Source organism: Oncorhynchus gorbuscha, linkage group LG14, assembly GCF_021184085.1.
Source record: "Oncorhynchus gorbuscha isolate QuinsamMale2020 ecotype Even-year linkage group LG14, OgorEven_v1.0, whole genome shotgun sequence".
NCBI classification, from domain to species: domain Eukaryota; kingdom Metazoa; phylum Chordata; class Actinopteri; order Salmoniformes; family Salmonidae; genus Oncorhynchus; species Oncorhynchus gorbuscha.
Genome location: NC_060186.1, coordinates 27,413,499 through 27,426,236, shown reverse-complemented (window position 1 = coordinate 27,426,236; position 12,738 = coordinate 27,413,499).

Genomic DNA, 12,738 nt, shown 5'->3' with positions numbered 1-12,738 from the left:
ACAAGTGCAGTCTCAGTGCTATGATGGGGTATAAAACCAGACTGAAGCATTTTGTATACATTGTTTGTCTTCAGGAAGGCAGTGAGTTGCTGCGCAACAGCCTTTTCTAAACATTTTGAGAGGAATGGAAGATTTTTTTATATTATCTGGGTCAATTGTTTGTTTTTTCTGAATCAAATTGTTTGATTTGAGGGAGGTGACCAGCAACTTTATGATCATACTTTTCATACTTTGATCTGGTTTCATCCAAGTATCATCCAATATTGTCCATGATCTTTAATGTATTATCATAAACAGTTTAATTGTATTGATAACATCCACATACAGTAGAAAACACTTGGTGAAATAAACACAGTCAATGTCCATGTCTCCGTCACTCACAAATATAATCATGGGTGGCAATTCTGCAATTCACTCAAAAAGGCAAAGCATACAGTGAAATTATTTTAGAGGTGTGGCTTAGTGGAGGTGTGGCTTAGTGGAGGCATGGCTTCATTAGTTATTTTTTGCCACGTGAGTGTTCTATGGTTATGGTAATTGAAGGCAAGCGTGTCTGTTGCCAGTTCGGAAACCTGTAAAAACTTACACAAAAGCATATGGCAACAAACACCTGTAAATATAATTGTAACGCCTTTAAGCTTGTCAAGAGATACTTGCCGTGCCCGAATATTATCCATAATTGAGAACTAACTAGTAGGCTATTTTAGTATGTGAAACAAAACAAGTTTAATGAAATGTGGCGTTGAGAAAAATCTAGTACACAGCCAATTATCCAGCATTGAATCAATACTGAGTGGTAAATTTAACACTTTTCCAGTGTCTATGGGTCCGCAATGTTCAACATTAAATTAAGACTGCTTAGTGTAAAGCCTCATTTGCATATTTCCTAGTGTGCCTTTTAAGTCACATGTAAAAGTTACAACCCTTTACTGTATTTGTTAGTGACAGAGACAAAGTTGTTGCAGTCATTCCTTAATAGTGTTTGGCTTTCACCAAGGGAGAGTCTATGTGGAAATGTTATCACTAAAATGTAATTTTTCAAGACAATGCATTACATATCTCAAAAGGCCTTATTCTGAGGGCCATGGTTTAGCCTAAAATAATAGCCTGAAAGTCATGGTTTTACAGGCCATAGCAGGCCCACATTACACTGGCTTGAAAAGTGATGTATAATTCCTATTGGAATCCAAACAGAGTGGGGATGTCCAATAATTAGCATTTTTGCAACCAGCATTCAGAATGAGAGTTACGAATGAGTGCCAGTGGCTTGAGAAAGTATTCAACCCCCTTGGCATTTTTCCTATATTGTTGCCTTACAACCTGGAATTAATTATTTGTATAATTTCATTTGATTACACAACATGCCTACCACTTTGAAGATTAAAAATATTTTCAATTGTGAAACAAACAAGACATAAGACAAAAACAGAACTAGAGCGTGCATAACTATTCACCCCCCCACCCAAAGTCATTACTTTGTAGATCCATCTTTTGCAGCAATTACAGCTGAAAGTCTCTTGGGGTATGTCTCTATAAGCTTGGCACATCTAGCCACTGGGATTTTTGATTCTTCAAGACAAAACTGCTCCAGCTCCAACAAGTTGGATTGAGATCTGGTCTTTGACTAGGCCATTCCAAGACATTTAAATGTTTCCCCTTAAACAACTCAAGTGTTGCTTTAGCAGTATGCTTAGGGTCATTGTCCTGCTGGAAGGTGAACCTCCATCCCAGGCTCAAATCTTTTGAAGACAAACAGGTTTCCCTCAAAGTCTATTTAGCGACTTTCATCATTCCTTCAATTCGGACCAGTTTCCCAGTCCCTGCTGATGAAAAGCACCCCACAGCATGATGCTGTCACCACCATGCTTCACTGTGGGGATGGTGTTTTCAGAGTGATGAGAGGTGTTGGGTTTGCGCAAGACATGGCATTGTCCTTGATGGCCAAAAAGCTAAATTTTAGTCTCAACTGACCAGAGTACCTTGTTCCATATGTTTGGGGAGTCTCCCACATGCCTTTTGGTGAAGACCAAACATGTTTGCTTATTTTTAACAGATCGGATTAGTTTCGAGAAATGTATGTTATTTTTATCTGTGTAGCTTGAGCTTAATTAATCAATACCTGTACATGCAAAACATGCATATTAAAACAAAGATTTCTAAAAACCTACACGCAATAAAGCATGCTGGGTAATTTGATGCCGTGGTTTTGGTTCAACTCTGGTTATTAACACCAACACCGGCATTGTTTTACACCTGGGTTACATTTGAAATTTCTGCTTAAAACAGGCCAGCTTTTATAAAGTCCTAAAAAATATGAGTCAAGTTTTGTTGGTTATCTGGACAATGGAAGTGAGATGCAGCAGCTGATGCTGTTTATATAATGGAGGGAAATAGATTTGAGTGAAAGGGGAATGTGTTTTTTTTATTGTTTAAATAAAACTGTTTATTGTTTTTTCACCTTTGTTTAAATAAAACAAAACAAATGTATCCATTTTACTTTTTCCTCTTTTTCTCGCTTATTTCATGATATCCAATTGGTAAACACAGTTTTGTCCCATCGCTGCAAATCCCATGCAGACTCGGGAGAGGCTAAGGTCGAGAGCCACGAGTCCTCCGAAGAATGACCCCGCCAAGTCACACTGCTTCTTGACACATTGCTCACTTAACCAGGAAGCCAGCCACACAAATGTGTCAGAAGAAACACCGTATAGCTGCCGACCAAAGCTTGAGTGCGATGGGACAAGAACATCCCAGCCGGCCAAACCCTCTACTAACCCGGACGACGCTAGGCTAATTGTGTGCCGCCTCAAGGGTCTCATGGTCGCGGCCAGCTGCGACACAGCCCGGGACCTAACCCGGATCTGTAGTGAAGCCTCTAGCACTGATCAGTGCCTTAGACCCCTGCACGACTCAGCAGGCTAAAACAGCACATTTTAAATGGTGAGTGAGTGTATGCGCCCTTTCATTTGCAATGATGATTTAAATTTTGGGTTGCACCTCAACTCGCGTGGGTTTAGTGCCCCCTTCTTCTTTCCATCAATTAACATTAAAATACTTTTTCAATTGCACTTTTTTATTATGATGACCATGATTATCTGAGCTCCTCACTGAAGCCCTATACTCAGTCAGATAAATTAATGAAGCTGTTGTAAACTTAACAAAGTGCGTTTTATTATTTATTATTAATTACACAAAGATAATTTACTCTTCCTTTTTTATCACATCATCCTCCCAGGAGCTTAATTTAATTTGTACTCACTGATATATGGGTCATTTCAGAAGCAGGAGGGCGTATGTAGCTCAATAGCTTCTATTGATCAGAGGAAAGATGACCTTGTGTACACAAATACATCTTCGCACTGATGTGAATCGAGAACACATCGTTAATAGAGCAAAGATATGTTATGCTGAACTGCCTTAGAGGGGTTTCATATGCTAATAGAATATACAAAACAATGTTTTAATTGAGAATAGGCATTGGTCAGAGGCCGAAACAATAAAGAAATGCATGAGCACCACAAAGCCTATTCCACGCATGCTCTACAAAGGTTTTCCAGCACACAGCTCTGACCAACTACAGTAATTACACTTTATGACCAAAAGCATGTGGCGACCTGCTCGTCAAACATCTCATTCCAAAATCATGGGCATTGATATGTTATAAGAGCCTCCACTCTTCTGTAAGGCTTTCCACTAGATGTTGGAACATGGCTGAGGGGACTTGCTTCCATTCAGCCACGAGTATTAGTGAGGTCGGACACTGATGTTTGGCAATTAGGCCTGGCTCGCAGTCAGCATTTGAATTCACCCAAAAGTGTTCAATGGGGTTGAGGTCAGGGTCCTGTGCAGGCCAGTCAAGTTCTTCCACACCGATCTCGACAAACCATTTCTCTATCGACCTTGCTTTGTGCACGCACGGGGGCATTGTCATGCCGAAACAGGAAAGAGTCTTCCCAAACTGTTGCCACAGTGTTGGAATCGAAGAATCGTTATGTATGCTGTAGCGTTAAGATTTCCCTTCACTGGAACTAAGGGGCCTAGACTGAACCATGAAACCATGAAAACAGCCCCAGACCATTAATCATCAAGTTTGCGGACGACACAACAGTGGTAGGCTTGATTACCAACAACGACGAGACGGCCTACAGGGAGGAGGTGAGGGCCCTTGGAGTGTGGTGTCAGGAAAATAACCTCACACTCAACGTCAACAAAACTAAGGAGATGATTGTGGACTTCAGGAAACAGCAGAGGGAACACCCCCCTATCCACATCGATGGAACAGTAGTGGAGAGGGTAGCTAGTTTTAAGTTCCTCGGCATACACATCACAGACAAACTGAATTGGTCCACTCACACTGACAGCGTCGTGAAGAAGGCGCAGCAGCGCCTATTCAACCTCAGGAGGCTGAAGAAATTCGGCTTGTCACCAAAAGCACTCACAAACTTCTACAGATGCACAATCGAGAGCATCCTGGCGGGCTGTATCACCGCCTGGTACGGCAACTGCTCCGCCCTCAACCGTAAGGCTCTCCAGAGGGTAGTGAGGACTGCACAACGCATCACCGGGGGCAAACTACCTGCCCTCCAGGACACCTACACCACCCGTTGTTACAGGAAGGCCATAAAGATCATCAAGGACATCAACCACCCGAACCACTGCCTGTTCACCCCGCTATCATCCAGAAGGCGAGGTCAGTACAGGTGCATCAAAGCTGGGACCGAGAGACTGAAAAACAGCTTCTATCTCAAGGCCATCAGACTGTTAAATAGCCACCACTAACATTGAGTGGCTGCTGCCAACACACTGTCATTGACACTGACCCAACTCCAGCCATTTTAATAATGGGAATTGATGGGAAATGATGTAAATATATCACTAGCCACTTTAAACAATGCTACCTTATATAATGTTACTTACGCTACATTATTCATCTCATATACATATGTATATACTGTACTCTACAACATCGACTGCATCCTTATGTAACACATGTATCACTAGCCACTTTAACTATGACACTTTGTTTACTTTGTCTACATACTCATCTCATATGTATATACTGTACTCGATACCATCTACTGTATGCTGCTCTGTACCATCACTCATTCATATATCCTTATGTACATGTTCCTTATCCCCTTACACTGTGTATAAGACAGTAGTTTTGGAATTGTTAGTTAGATTACTTGTTGGTTATCACTGCATTGTCGGAACTAGAAGCACAAGCATTTCGCTACACTCGCATTAACATCTGCTAACCATGTGTATGTGACAAATAAAATTTGATTTGATTTGATTTGATTTGATCCTCCACCAAATGTTACAGTTGGCACTATGCATTCGGGCTGGTAGCCTAGCGTCCGCCAAAATCTGATTTGTCCGTCGGACTGCCGGATGGTGAAGCATGATTCATCACTCCAGAGAATGCATTTCCACTGCTCCAGAGTCCAATTGTGGCGAGCTTTACAGCCGACGATTGGCATTGCGCATGGTGATCTTAGGCTATTGTGCGGCTGCTCAGCCTAAACCCATTTCATGAAGCTCCTGGCGAACAGTTCTTGTGCTGACGTTGCTTCCAGAGGGAGTTTGGAACTCAGTATGAGTGTTGCAACCGAGGACAGACAATTTTTGAATGCTATGCGCTCGGCGGTTCCATTCCCTGAGCTTGTGTGGCCTACCACTTTGCGGCTGAGGCGTTTCCACTTCACAATAACAGCACTTACAGTTGACCGGGGCAGCTCTAGCAGCACAGAAATTTGACAAACTGACTTGTTGGAAAGGTGGCATCTTACAGCGATGCCATGTTGAAAGTCAATGAGCTCTTCAGTAAAGGCCTTCTACTGACAATATTTGTCTATGGAGATTGCATGGCTGTGTCCTCTTTTTTTATACAACTGTGAGCAACGGGTGTGGCTGAAATAGCCAAATCCATTCATTTGAAGGAGTGTTCACATACTTTTATATATATATAGTTTCTGTTGGTATTGTACTTCAAACTATGTCTTTGCTTAGGATTCAAACCTTTTCAAACAGTTTAATTCATACTTTTAGAGGAGCTTCTTCCACAATAATGTGATTTGTACCACATGCACGGTAAAGTATTGGATTCTTCACACAACACAGTAAGATATTATCCCGTTACGCTACCTTTTCATGTTTTGTTTTATTAAATGAAAGCAAGCTTTGCTCTTATATTTACAGGACCATCGGGCTTGTTTTAACTGTAGTAATGTGGTGCATGCCTGTATTTCCTTAAACTTTTTTTTTTTTCATTTTTGGTCAGTAGGTGCCCAACATAACAACAGGTAGTGTTGTGAGTGGTCTGTTGGACACAGTAGCTCAGATGTATAGATCGTGACTGCACTCCTGATTTCTGTTAGCTGTTAGCTTACATGTGTAATGTCGACATAAGCACAGAACCACTTGTGTTTCAAACAAGGTGATGTTTTATGAATTGCTGTGCTGATCAATTGACAGTTCATTACCTCTGTCAAAATAATGTGTAGATTAAAGTTAGGTTTGTACTTATGTAAGCAATAAATATGGTGATGCAACAATTCCCATTTACAATATGTCACGTTTGTCATAAGGATCGGACCAAGGCACAGCGTGAGTAGAGTTCCACATAATTTTAATAAACTGAAACTCATCTACTAAAACAACCAAACGAAACATGACGCTATACAAATAATGCAGACAGGCAACTATACATAGACAAGCTCCCACAAAACACAAAGGGGAAATGGCTGCCTAAATATGATCCCCAATCAGAGACAACGATAAACAGCTGTCTCTGATTGGGAAACATATCAGGCCAACATAGAAATACAAATTCACCTAGATGACCCAGCCCAAGTCACCATCAGCAGGGGGGACTGAGAAATGAATGAAACAACAATATATTTATTATATATATATATATATATATAAAAAATAAATATATTGTTGTTTGATTCATATATATGAACAATAATATTTTTATATATATATATATATATATATATTTTTTTTAATATATATATATATATATATAAAAATATTATTTTTTCATTAATTTCTCAGTCACCCCCTGCTGCTCCCCTTATGGACATACTGTATATTTAGTTCATTTAGCAGATGCTTTTTTCACACCGTAGTGCTATCAGACTTTTGATTCCAATGGAGGGTGAAAGGGGTTCACAAAATGTAAACTGCTATATATATATTTTTATAGAAAAGTATTTTGTATTTTGAAAATACAATTACAGTATTTTGAGAATACAAAATACATTGGAGTGTATTTCAGCTCAGTGTAATTAAAATAATAATAATAGTGAAAGTTATTAAAATACTTATTTCAAATACATGTAGCACAAATACTGCCCATCTCTATGACGTCCCAGATGGCACCCTATATTTGCTTAAGCATTGTATAAATATCCATGGCATGATACTGTGTATTCCAATTATATGGCTGTTGTGTACAATTCACAATATGCAGAGAAAAATCCATGTGAAGGGTACAGCTCTAGCTTGTCATGTCAGTCATTTCAATTTCTCCTTGACATATCAGCAACAGAGAGATTGCGAGAGAAAGTATAAAAGAGACAGAGAGAGAGAATGAGACTGGAGAAAGAGAGAGCTCCTACTCATTGGGGAGGAGGGAGTGGAAGTGGTGGTGGTGGTTTTCTCAGCCCCTGGCTCTCATCAATGTCACTCAAAGCCTGGCAGAACGAGAAGCGGGTGACATCCTGATCTCCCTAGCGTCTGGTTTGGGACAAGAGGACCTACCTATGGACCTCCCTCTACTCCACACTCTCCTCCTCTCCCTACCCCTCTTTCCCCAATCCGAGTCTCACTCACCCGCCTCAGCCGCCTGTCTGTCGGACTTCCTCGCTGTGGTGTGATACAATGTGTTAAATGAAGGCAGCTGACACGCTCCAGGATGTTATTGCTTCCTTCGCTCTTCTTAGACTCCAATGGAGCGCCACTCTCTCACAGCTTGTTAAGACCACCAGAGTAGAGTCAGCAGCAGTAGCATCACTAGAGTTGCAAAGAAAAATCATTTTATTTATTTAACTAGGCAAGTCAGTTAAGAACAAATTCTTATTTACACAATGACGTCCTAACCCAGCCAAACCCTAACCCAGACGACGCTGGGCCAATTGTGCGCCGCGCTATGGGAGTCCCAATCATGGCTGGTGGTGATACAGGCTGGAACCAAACCAGGGTCTGTAGTGACACCTCTAGCACTGAGATGCAGTGCCTTAGACCGCTGCGCCACTCGGGAGCCCCAAAGGTTTTTACAGAAATATAGTTTCGAAGTTTCCAGGAATTAAGAGGGAATAAGCAGGAAATGCAGGAATCCTGCAACAGGGATTTCTGGAAAACCAGGGAATTTTGGCCAAGTTACCACAATGTTGCAACCATAAGCATCACTCAGGGACCTGCTGGGAGGTGGCGCTGCAAGCCAGTGGAGGCTGGTGTCTAGCTCATTGCAATGACTGGGATGGACTAAATAGAACATCATAAATATGTATTTGTTTGATGTGCTTGATACTCAGCAAAATTCCACAGTATCACATCAACACTGACAGTGCTAAATTTAACACTGGGCCGGTGTCTATATGGTTCCACACTTGAGTTTTAAACTAACACTGTGCTTAGTGCTGAAGTTGTTACACTTCGTCAGTGTTAGGTAATGAACACTTTCAGTGTTGTGTAATAACACATTAAGCATTTACAAACTTGAATTAACATAACACACCACTTAAACTGTGTGTTAATTTTACTCATAGAAAGTTAATTTAACTCCTGAATCAACACTAGAAATGTTACACTGAAAAATCAACACTAGCTAACACTGGCCAATTTGCTGTGTACCTTTTCAGTAATGTCATTCCAGCCCCATCTTTGGCTCTTGGTTTATTAAACAGCCATTAGACTCAGGGAGTGTGTTCTGAGGAGGGGGAGAAGGGAAGGATGAGGAGAAGGGGTGAAAGTAAGAATTAGAGATAGAGGGTGTTGAGGAGGAGCAAAGAAGGGAGAGCCTGGAGTGTGGAGAAGAATGGGGGATGTGAGAGTGAGGGAGTGACCGGATTATCGAGCTTCAGTGCCCGCCATAATTATTGGGACAGTGATGGATTTTTAAAATTATTTTTGCTCTATAATCCAAAAGTTTGAATTTGAAATTAAATAATGACTGAGGTTAACGCGCAGACTTTCAGCTTTAATTTGAGGGTTCTTCATCAATACTGGGTGAACCGTTTTAGAAATTACAGCACTTTTTGTGCATAGTCCCCCATTTTAGGGGACCAAAAGAAATAGGACAAATACATAAACATACTGTTTAAGTGTAAGTAGTAAAAAGTTAAGTATTTGGTCCAATATTCATAGTGTCATGCTGGTAAAAGAGGACCCAAAAGCGACTTAACAGAAGCAGAGTTTAATAATGTTCAAAACGGAATAACTGACATCCTCTAGATTTGTAGAGGGGAAAAACAACTGGAGAAGCGGCCACAGACTGCAGGTCGCTTCGGGTAGGCGCAGGCCGTAGTCGACTGAGACACCTGCTCACACGCAGCGTCTGAAGAAGGCACAAAACACGACAGAACAGGGTGATACACAATCACGGCAAAAAACACGACAGGACAGGGCGAAACGCAATCACAGCATGGTTAATACAATATAAGGAACCGACGGAACAGGAACGGATCACAAAGGAATAAATAGGGAGTCTAATCAGGGGAAAGGATCGGGAACAGGTGTGGAAAGACTAAATGATGATTAGGGGAATAGGAACAGCTGGGAGCAGGAACGGAACGACAGAGAGAAGAGAGAGCGAGAGAGTGAGAGAGGGAGGGGGAGAGAGAAGGATAGAACCAAACAAGACCAGCAGAGGGAAACGAATAGCATGGGGAGCACAGGGACAAGACATGACAATAAATGACAAACATGACAGTACCCCCCCACTCACCGAGCGCCTCCTGGCGCACTCGAGGAGGAATCCTGGCGGCAACGGAGGAAATCATCGATGAGCGAACGGTCCAGCACGTCCCGAGACGGAACCCAACTCCTCTCCTCAGGACCGTAACCCTCCCAATCCACTAGGTATTGGTGACCCCGTCCCCGAGAACGCATGTCCATAATTTTATGTACCTTGTAAATAGGTGCGCTCTCGACAAGGACGGGAGGGGGAGGGAAGACGAACGGGGGTGCGAAGAAAGGGCTTAACACAGGAGACATGGAAGACAGGATGGACGCGACGAAGATGTCGCGGAAGAAGCAGTCGCACAGCGACAGGATTGACGACCTGGGAGACACGGAACGGACCAATGAACCGCGGAGTCAACTTACGAGAAGCTGTCGTAAGAGGAAGGTTGCGAGTGGAAAGCCACACTCTCTGGCCGCAACAATACCTTGGACTCTTAATCCTGCGTTTATTGGCGGCTCTCACCGTCTGTGCCCTGTAACGGCAAAGTGCAGACCTCACCCTCCTCCAGGTGCGCTCACAACGTTGGACAAACGCTTGAGCGGAGGGAACGCTGGACTCGGCAAGCTGGGATGAGAACAGAGGAGGCTGGTAACCCAGACTACTCTGAAACGGAGATAACCCGGTAGCAGACGAAGGAAGCGAATTGTGAGCGTATTCTGCCCAGGGGAGCTGTTCTGCCCAAGACGCAGGGTTCCTGAAAGAAAGGCTGCGTAGTATGCGACCAATCGTCTGATTGGCCCTCTCTGCTTGACCGTTAGACTGGGGATGAAACCCGGAAGAGAGACTGACGGACGCACCAATCAAACGACAGAACTCCCTCCAAAACTGTGACGTGAATTGCGGACCTCTGTCTGAAACGGCGTCTAACGGGAGGCCATGAATTCTGAATACATTCTCAATAATGATTTGTGCCGTCTCCTTAGCGGAAGGAAGTTTAGCGAGGGGAATGAAATGTGCCGCCTTAGAGAACCTATCGACAACCGTCAGAATCACAGTCTTCCCCGCAGACAAAGGCAGACCGGTAATGAAGTCTAAGGCAATGTGAGACCATGGTCGAGAAGGAATGGGGAGCGGTCTGAGACGACCGGCAGGAGGAGAGTTACCCGACTTAGTCTGCGCGCAGTCCGAACAGGCAGCCACGAAACGGCGCGTGTCACGCTCCTGAGTCGGCCACCAAAAGCGCTGGCGAATAGACGCAAGAGTGCCTCGAACACCGGGATGACCCGCTAACTTGGCAGAGTGAGCCCACTGAAGAACAGCCAGACGAGTGGAAACAGGAACGAAAAGGAGGTTACTAGGACAAGCGCGCGGCGACGCAGTGTGTGTGAGTGCTTGCTTAACCTGTCTTTCAATTCCCCAGACTGTTAACCCGACAACACGCCCATAAGGAAGAATCCCCTCGGGATCAGTAGAAGCCACAGAAGAACTAAACAGACGGGATAAGGCATCAGGCTTGGTGTTCTTGCTACCCGGACGGTAAGAAATCACAAACTCGAAACGAGCGAAAAACAACGCCCAACGAGCTTGACGGGCATTAAGTCGTTTGGCAGAACGGATGTACTCAAGGTTCTTATGGTCTGTCCAAACGACAAAAGGAACGGTCGCCCTCCAACCACTGTCGCCATTCGCCTAGGGCTAAGCGGATGGCGAGCAGTTCACGGTTACCCACATCATAGTTGCGCTCAGATGGCGACAGGCGATGAGAAAAATAAGCGCAAGGATGAACCTTATCGTCAGACTGGAAGCGCTGGGATAGAATGGCTCCCACGCCTACCTCTGAAGCGTCAACCTCGACAATGAATTGTCTAGTGACGTCAGGAGTAACGAGGATAGGAGCGGACGTAAAACGTTCTTTTAGAAGATCAAAAGCTCCCTGGGCGGAACCGGACCACTTAAAACACGTCTTGACAGAAGTAAGAGCTGTGAGAGGGACAGCAACTTGACCGAAATTACGAATGAAACGCCGATAGAAATTAGCGAAACCTAAAAAGCGCTGCAACTCGACACGTGACCTTGGAACGGGCCAATCACTGACAGCTTGGACCTTAGCGGAATCCATCTGAATGCCTTCAGCGGAAATAACGGAACCGAGAAAAGTAACGGAGGAGACATGAAAAGAGCACTTCTCAGCCTTTACGTAGAGACAATTCTCTAAAAGGCGCTGTAGAACACGTCGAACGTGCTGAACATGAATCTCGAGTGACGGAGAAAAAATCAGGATATCGTCAAGATAGACAAAAACAAAAATGTTCAGCATGTCTCTCAGAACATCATTAACTAATGCCTGAAAAACAGCTGGCGCATTGGCGAGACCGAACGGCAGAACCCGGTACTCAAAATGCCCTAACGGAGTATTAAACGCCGTTTTCCACTCGTCCCCCTCTCTGATGCGCACGAGATGGTAAGCGTTACGAAGGTCCAACTTAGTAAAGCACCTGGCTCCCTGCAGAATCTCGAAGGCTGATGACATAAGGGGAAGCGGATAACGATTCTTAACCGTTATGTCATTCAGCCCTCGATAATCCACGCAGGGGCGCAGAGTACCGTCCTTCTTCTTAACAAAAAGAACCCCGCCCCGGCCGGAGAGGAAGAAGGCACTATGGTACCGGCGTCAAGAGACACAGACAAATAATCCTCGAGAGCCTTACGTTCGGGAGCCGACAGAGAGTATAGTCTACCTCGAGGAGGAGTGGTCCCCGGAAGGAGATCAATACTACAATCATACGACCGGTGAGGAGGAAGGGAGTTGGCTCGGGACCGACTGA